This window comes from Osmerus mordax, chromosome 19 (assembly GCF_038355195.1).
Source record: "Osmerus mordax isolate fOsmMor3 chromosome 19, fOsmMor3.pri, whole genome shotgun sequence".
Lineage (NCBI taxonomy): Eukaryota > Metazoa > Chordata > Actinopteri > Osmeriformes > Osmeridae > Osmerus > Osmerus mordax.
In genome coordinates this window covers 7862937-7870687 of record NC_090068.1, presented here as the reverse complement: position 1 = coordinate 7870687, position 7751 = coordinate 7862937, and the positions used below count along the sequence as shown (strand labels likewise).

The window sequence follows — 7751 nt, the reverse complement described above, 5'->3', positions numbered from 1 at the left end:
CACGGCCCGCCCCGCTCAGAGCAGCGCTGCCCTCTGGGCCAAAACACTTCACGGCAGACAGTCATCAGAACCGGGGAATCTAATCCCGTGTGTTAATCCCATCATGTCTTGCCATTTCATGCGGCAAGGGCTGCTAAGCTGCATTTGCTAAGGAGCTATGGAGGCCTGGAGTCGTTCAGCAGTATTCAAATCCCACGGTTTGAACCGCCATCTGATATCACTGGTGAGGTGACCTGAAAAGGCAGGTTTGAAGAGGCAGACAGATGGATAGCACTCCTAAGGAGAGAGGCTCTGGGGGAGGGGAGAGACTGCCTCCGGACTCGACCAGTAAACAAGCCAGCGTGGTAACAAGGATGAGTCCATGCAGGGTTCCTCCCCTGACACGCACGCTAAGACCTCAGCCACCGTGAGGCCTCATTAGAAACACCATTCTGGCATTAGGTTTTTAGACACACACACACAAACACACACTGACAATGTCACCTTTGCCACAGGGACTGAAGACTGACACAGGCATAATTGGGCCAAACAAACCGGTGGTGCACTGGGAATGCCAAGGCTCTGATAGACAGTGTGTGTGTGTGTGTGGTGTGCGTTTGTGTGTGGCTGGCTGGATAAGAAGCTGTGACCCTGTTAATACTGGCCCACAGGGAGAAGAGTAGCTGATGTCACATTGGATCAGTGGATGAGGAGGCTCTGGGAGGAGGGACGAGAGCGTAAACCCCCTGAGACCAGGAGAGTGGGCCTTTCATCACCTCCACCAATCAACAGCCTCCCATCAATCACACATATGTCAATGTAACGCCGGCAGTACAAAGTTCCCATCGGCATCACAGGGCATTTTGAAAGAACCATCATAAAATAGGCTCTGTTTTTGTATGTGGAAATTTATATAATAAAGGATATATTTAACTTATGAACTCTTTTTCACAAAGTTAAAATGTATAAAAAATGTTATAATGACACGTTTTAAATACGAGATTGTAACAGACTGCTACTACTGTTGAAAGCAGAGTGTTCCATCGTCCAAGTAAACTACCTCTAGAAAATAAGGAGAATCCTTTTTTCACCTCCATCCAATCGAATCATTAGGCTTCAAACACATACCACTGTAGGTCCAAAAATCCAGAAAAAAAATTAAGTCCTGTTGTCTGTGCAACCCAGCTCATACTCATGGCTTCTAACGTGAAAACAGCTGCGATTATAGGCTACTTACTTTACGACACCAAAACCAGTTAGCCAAGAGGGCTTGAGAGGGAACTAAAAAAGACTAAAGAATGATGAAACTGTTCCAAGCCTCTGCTCCTGCACGTATCTCAGAGGAGCACAAACATGGCGGCGGGCGGGGGGGTTGGTTGGGTAGAGACCAAGAGTTCTAACTTTGATCTCTGGAGTGCTGCCCATTCAAATGTTTGTGTTTGAGAGGTAGGCCTTTAATTTGGCCCGATGGGTTCCAGGCTCTCTGGGTTTAGCATGGCATGTCGGATATGGAGTGTTTACACACTCTCCCTCCAGCTCGCCTGGTGCTGAAATAAGTGCATTAAGATGGATGGATTTACTTAGTCTCTAACCTCGGGACTTAGGGAACAAACTCTGAACGACCTCTTTGTGAGGTGAGGGGGGGCGGGGGGGGGGGGGGGGGGTGGGGGGGAGAGAGAGAGGGGACCAGGCCAGAAGCTCTGTTTGTCTCCACTAACTGCCCCACCAGATCCAATCTCCTCGACACCACTGAGGCCTGCACCTCTGGGGTCGGGAGATAACACACCTCAATGGAGCTCATTCATTACTGGCTGGTTCCACTGCACAAAGCCCGCCCTATTGGGCTCAGGGATCAGTCCGTGCCATTCGTGATACGCTTGAATTTGTGTTGAAATATTAAAACAACAGCGGAGGACTAATGCCTCAGGACTGACACTGGAGCTTAACGGCTCAGACCCATTCTCGTTAAAACGGAAATTTGGTAACGTTATTGTTGTTAGTACAAGGGAACGACACACTGGTATGTCTTGCTTTCTCTCTTTCCCAGTCTCACACACACACACACACACACACACACACACACACGGGCCATGCCTGCCCATGCATCACTCGGCAGGTTGTGTAAGAGAGGGATGGGGCGGGCCATTATTTGTGGTGGCGTGGTAGTAAATCACCCAGTGCTGCCCTTGATTTGTTAACCTTTGTGTGGCCATGTCAGCAGATGAGACATCGCTGGAGCGCTTCCCTTTCATGGCCGTGAAATACAGCCCCCCCCCCCCCCCCCCCCTCACCCCTCCTTCCCCAGAGGAGGAGGGGGGGGGAGGGGTATCCAGTCTGCACAGGATACTTCCAAGCATCTACAGGGACAGTTAACGCCCCTGGCTGAAGACTTGACGCTCACATAGAGTAACTTCCAACGGGGAGAGGCTAAGATCTGTTTTTCGATTTTCTTCTCGAGCCCCGCCCTCAAGGGAACACAGGCTATAACAGACATATTTGTGTGGAAGCTATGAGAACGGCTACAGGACAGTGTGCGTTTACAAGACAAACTGTAACTAACAAGTCTCCTTCATTATTATGTCTGGAGGAGGCAGTGGCCTCTGTTTGACCTTGTCTCCCCTCCAAGAGGGAACAGGCTGTCATTGGCTGCTGCTATTCTGCCGAATCCACAAAAGGCCAATCAGAGGCAGGTCATCTTTCCACTGTGTAGCAGGTCAAGTTCCACGGGCTCCTCTGGTCTCACCGGACACACAAACCCACACAGACAGTAGAGGTCAAACCAAGGGCGCAGTGAAGCCTTGTGGCTGTAAACCAATGCCAGTAGTGTTGAGAAAGGCTAACCTTTCTGATCCCAGACACTGTGTGGGTCAGAGGATGAACTGAGGCTCCATCCTCGCATAGCATCAATACGTCAGCCGGTTAGGAGTAATGCTCCCACTTCGGAGAGAGAGAGAGAAAGAGCGAGATAGAGAGAGATACACTGTGCATGTGGCGGGGACTTTGCAATAACGGAGCCCCAACTCAGTCAGAGAAAAGGGAGAGGAAGACAGCAAAAATGAGAGCGAGAGCAAGATAGAGAGGGAAAGCTATCAGCTTCCTCCCACACAGAGGTAATACACTTCCAGGCCATTGGGCTGGCTGAAGGACTCTCCACACCAATCCAGGCAGCTCTCCAGCCGTGTTATCAGTCCCAAAGTTCCCTTCTGCTTCTCTCTTTAACTCACTCGCTTCTCACCCCCCCCCCCCCCCCCCCCCCCCCCCCCACCTCGAACACAATGCCATCAGCGCCCGCAAAAACGACACATCGCTCTCTCCCTCGACAAGCGAGGCACTCGAGGCCGGCTCGGCCCGCTGAGGGTCTCACTGTGACGCCGCTGTCAGCGTCGGGAATCAGCTGCAGCAACGCGCCGGCCAGATCGACGTCTGAGGGGAGGGCCATCAGACGGAACGGGGGACCGCGTCTGGACCACGGGCCCGCTTTCCACATCCACGAGCTGATCTAAGGATCCAGTTATCTCTCCTTCCCATTCTGCACCCCGCAGCTCGTTGACTAGCCCGTTATTACTCTTCGCCCCAAATGATGTGAGATTCTATAAAATCTCAATAAAACGACTTGGCAACAATTTGCCAGTCATGTATTTCACGGCCTCTGCTACGCCATGATATTATTTGCATTATTGTTATTATAGAGAACTCAACTGCAACATAAAAGGAGTTTTTGTAGTACTAATGAGGATCTTGCCTATTTTAATGATGCACTGCATTCGTAATGGCATTCCATCCTTTCTGCTTTTCTAGTAATCTGCAATACCCTGTCTCTTCTGCTCAATACTTTGTCTGGTGCACGGCTACAGGCACAGCAATGACTCATAACCTTTATTTACAGATGTGAAAGATTACAAGACCGCTCACCATAAACGGTTCCACATCGCTTTTCAAACGTCATTTAAGCATTACCTTAACATCATTACCGTGGCTCTGCTCAAACAAATGAGCTGTAATACGTTTAGGCTGTCATCTCTAGTGACTTAGAGCCGTTTAGGCCCTGGCTCCGGGACCGCCAAATATCATAAAGGATGGCAGCGGAACAGCGGCGAGGAGAGATTACCCAGGCGAGACTGGGACTTTAATCATTTGATAGATCTATGTGAGTAGGCTTTTCTAGTTACATGGTGCTCTGGTCCTGTTATCAGAGTCTAGGCACCCCTGCTCTTAGACACTTTTCTCCTTCCGTGGACAGCACACACACACCCCTTCAACAACACACACACACACACACACACCTAACAAAGTCTGCAGAGTTAAAGTAAGGATTTAAGACAGCAGAGTCGTGCGCTAGCAGCCACTAGACTGCGTCGAGGCCTCCACAGACAGCATTACGCTCGCCTTCTCGGTCCAATTTCTCCGGGGAAGTAAACGAATGAGGCTAGCAGGCAGGCTGACACCTGCAGGTGGCTTGACAGGTCCCGTAATTAGAGCTAACGTTTAATGATTCTTGTTTAATGAAGGCTGCGCCTAGGCAAATTGAACTCAGACCGAGTGGAGAGAAGAGGGGCAAGGAGCGCACGAGAGAGCGAGAGACTGTGTGAAACTGGTCCAGCCGCCAATTACAAACAACGGGTGTCATTGGCCCTGAGGGTTAGGCGTTAGGGTGAGGCACCAGGAAGGAAATAAATCCACTGTTAAAAAAACACAATAAGACTAGCAACTCAGGATCTGTACGGCTTTTCTTTTTTTTTCCTGTGTGCGAATGGGCCTCAGGCGATAAGTAATCAGTGAGTTGGCTGTAAAGAGAGTACAGTAAGTGGGTCTGGCAGGGTAGTAATTGTAGAGTAGGTGAGGCGGCTGAGAGGCTGAGCGGGGGGCCCCCACTGAGAGACATCAAGTCATCAGATTGAGCGGGGACCACAGGCTGCGCTATGGGGCCCCGCCTGATTTCGACACCCTCAGACAGGCTGCCGTCCCCCAGTCACACATCAGAAAGGTGAATCATGAGGGCCCGACACCTGAAGGTTTCCTCAACCTCGGTGTCCCACGCCTTATCTTCTGTCTGAGGAAAGCTCCGGAAATCACATGATTCGTCCTCAGGATTTCTGACGGAAGATTAGACAAACGGCTGAAACGCCGAGTGCAGTATTACCGAAAACCCATATTTCACAGCTCGTTACTTACTGTGCGGTGACTCGGTGCGTTCACCCAAAACATTTTCTTTGTTCTACTTCTGTGCATATATCTTTCTCTTTCTGCTCTGAAGAACAAGTCACCTTTACCTCAGGTTTATTCCTGCTGCCTGGTATGGCTAACTTGTTAAAAGACAATAGCTACATCGAGACCGGCAGCCTGCCTGTTAGGTTGTTGTTGCTGCTGCTGCCTTTCTTTTGACCTTTGGTGTTCTCGCAGTGATGTCCAGGGCCTCCTAGCCTATGTCCGAAACGTTAAGCCCTATAAGCATTCCATGTGTACCAACAAGAAAGCGTAAACCACCAAACAAACAAGAGAACTCTTGCACCTGCCCTCCGGCAAATATTGACGTTCGTCTCCACACAGTCTAGCCCTCTCCTGGTCCTGCCGGGCCCCTCTCTTGTCCTAAGGCTTGGTTGCATCCTAGCATGGGTTAATCCCCTCCAACAAAACCTCAAGCCTGCTCCTTTTATCTGTCCACTCCCCTCTATAAAAATACCAGCGGCCTTGGTTTTCCCGCACCTGGATTCTTTTACTCGTCTTTTGCGATGGCAATAGGAATTAGCATATGGCAGGAGAGGAGGAGGGGACAGGGGTGTTAAAAGGGAAGAAAAGAGGGGATATTTAAATGGAAATGGGGGCCAAGAGAGAGTGCACAGCCATCCACCCCGGGAGAAAGAAAGCGTATTTGTGAACCGTTTCCCCCAGTCAGGCCTTTCACGGGAGGGGGGTGGGGGTGGGTGGGGGGCAGAGGGCGGTCTCGTGTTGATTTAGCCTGGACAAAGAGGGCCTTAATCCTTTCAAGGAAACCAAATCTGCCCACAGAGAGGTTCCTTCAAAAGGAAGCCTCCCTGTCAAGCATGGCCATTGAGCCCTCGATGGACGCCACAAATCAAGCCCTGGAGGGAATCAAAGGCCAGAATGTGGGAAATGTGTTTGGGGTGCCCCGCGCTAAGGAGGGGGCAGGAAGAAAAGAGCGGGGGGGGGGGGGGGGGGGGGGGGGGGCGGACACAAGGACCTATCTACACCAATCGGGCGTCCTCTCTCCAAGTTCTGTGGAGGGGGTCACCACCTCTGTCTCCAGCCGCCCCCCCCCTTCCCCTGCCCTCCCTCCCACCCCACAAGCAGGGTAAACTCCCTCCATTACAGAGGAATGGCCATTCACTCCAGAGCCCCTCCATTATCTGGGCTCCCCTGGGGACAGAGAAAATGGGGCTGCTTTTAACAGCAAATTAGTGACGTGATAATGAGGTCACATGTGGTGTTGGCACACTAAGGTCATAAACAGATGCCTTTCCTGCTCTGACTTCATCTCCCAGTGCATTGGCACACCCTCCTGCTCAGCTCCTATACAAACCCTCCTGCTCAGCTCCTATACACACAGACAACACACTGGCACCTCGTCACACACACACAGCCAGTTGATAGGTAGTTGTTTTTGTCGTTATATAGCGAGTCATGCTTCAAAGAGATTTCATTGTTTTAATCTTTGCGAGTATTTCCACTAAAAGGTGTAAAATGTCTTGGCGTATAAAACCTGCCAGCAGTTGATCTGAGACAGAGGTCTATATGGGTTTTCTCATTCATCACACTGTATCCAATTCAATCCCATTTAATAGACCACCGGGAATGAATTTTCAGTCACGCACAGACGTGAGCCAACACAGATTGATATTTCACACCTGCGCAGCATTGCAAATGAAGAATGCTTTGATGCAATACATTAATCTCTAGATCTGACGAAACATGTGTGTAGGCGAACATATCTCTCACAGCAGATACACACAGGCATGCAGATCCCAAATCAAGTTGCCAGACATGAAAACATTGCAAAAATAACATTTTGATGACAGCAATTGAAACAGCCCAACATACTGATTTCTTCAATTACAGCTTTAAAAAACTATTTTAAAAGAGCCATACCTTTAACTGCGGCGGTTCTGAAGAATTTCTCTGAGCTGGCATCGGACGCCTGTAAAAAAGGAAGGGGATATTAAATTAATTAGCAAATCTGCTTAAACAGCCGAGCTAGAGTGAAAGCCAAATGCTCAAAAGGGCATTATAAACCGACTGTAGCAACACATTTGCACTTCCTAAAGCAGCCACTTGATGGCAATGTTGGTCCACGCCAGGACACTACATTCCATCTCCTCGCCTTCTCGACAGAACCCACATTAACATTGCTGTGTTATTGTGCAAACGTGCAGTGCTAGCATTTACACAGTATTAGGTAATGAAAGCTATTAGGTGACAATGTGGTGCCAAATGGGGCATTGGCTAAATCGATGCTGATGAAAAGGTGAAAGAACAATTTGTTACAACGTAACAATGGTGCGTGTCCGTTGATCGCGGAAGAGGGATTATACAGCGGGATAGACAACCTGCAGTCTCACGTTATAAACTCCATTTTCAACAGTCTCAGAAAGGTCCATGTACCATTCCACATTCATTTATTGACGTTTTGTTTTAAATATATCTTCCTTATTCGCAGAAAAATTTGCCTATAGTCTAGTCCAAACCCGGGTAGGCCTCAATTAGGCTGAAAACTAAGAGGACGCCCTAGATATGTCAGAAATGGTCACACCTGTCTG

At 49.5% G+C, this 7751-nt stretch overlaps 1 long non-coding RNA gene across 1 annotated transcript in view; it reads left to right on the top strand.

Annotated features, from left to right (window-relative positions):
• Positions 1-912, top strand: part of LOC136963038 (uncharacterized) — a 1837-nt gene extending 925 nt beyond the window's left edge. The window contains exon 2 of the long non-coding RNA XR_010878962.1: positions 651-912. This is a non-coding gene — a long non-coding RNA (uncharacterized lncRNA). The remainder of the gene's footprint in view (positions 1-650) is intronic.
• The last annotated feature ends 6839 nt before the right edge of the window (positions 913-7751 follow it).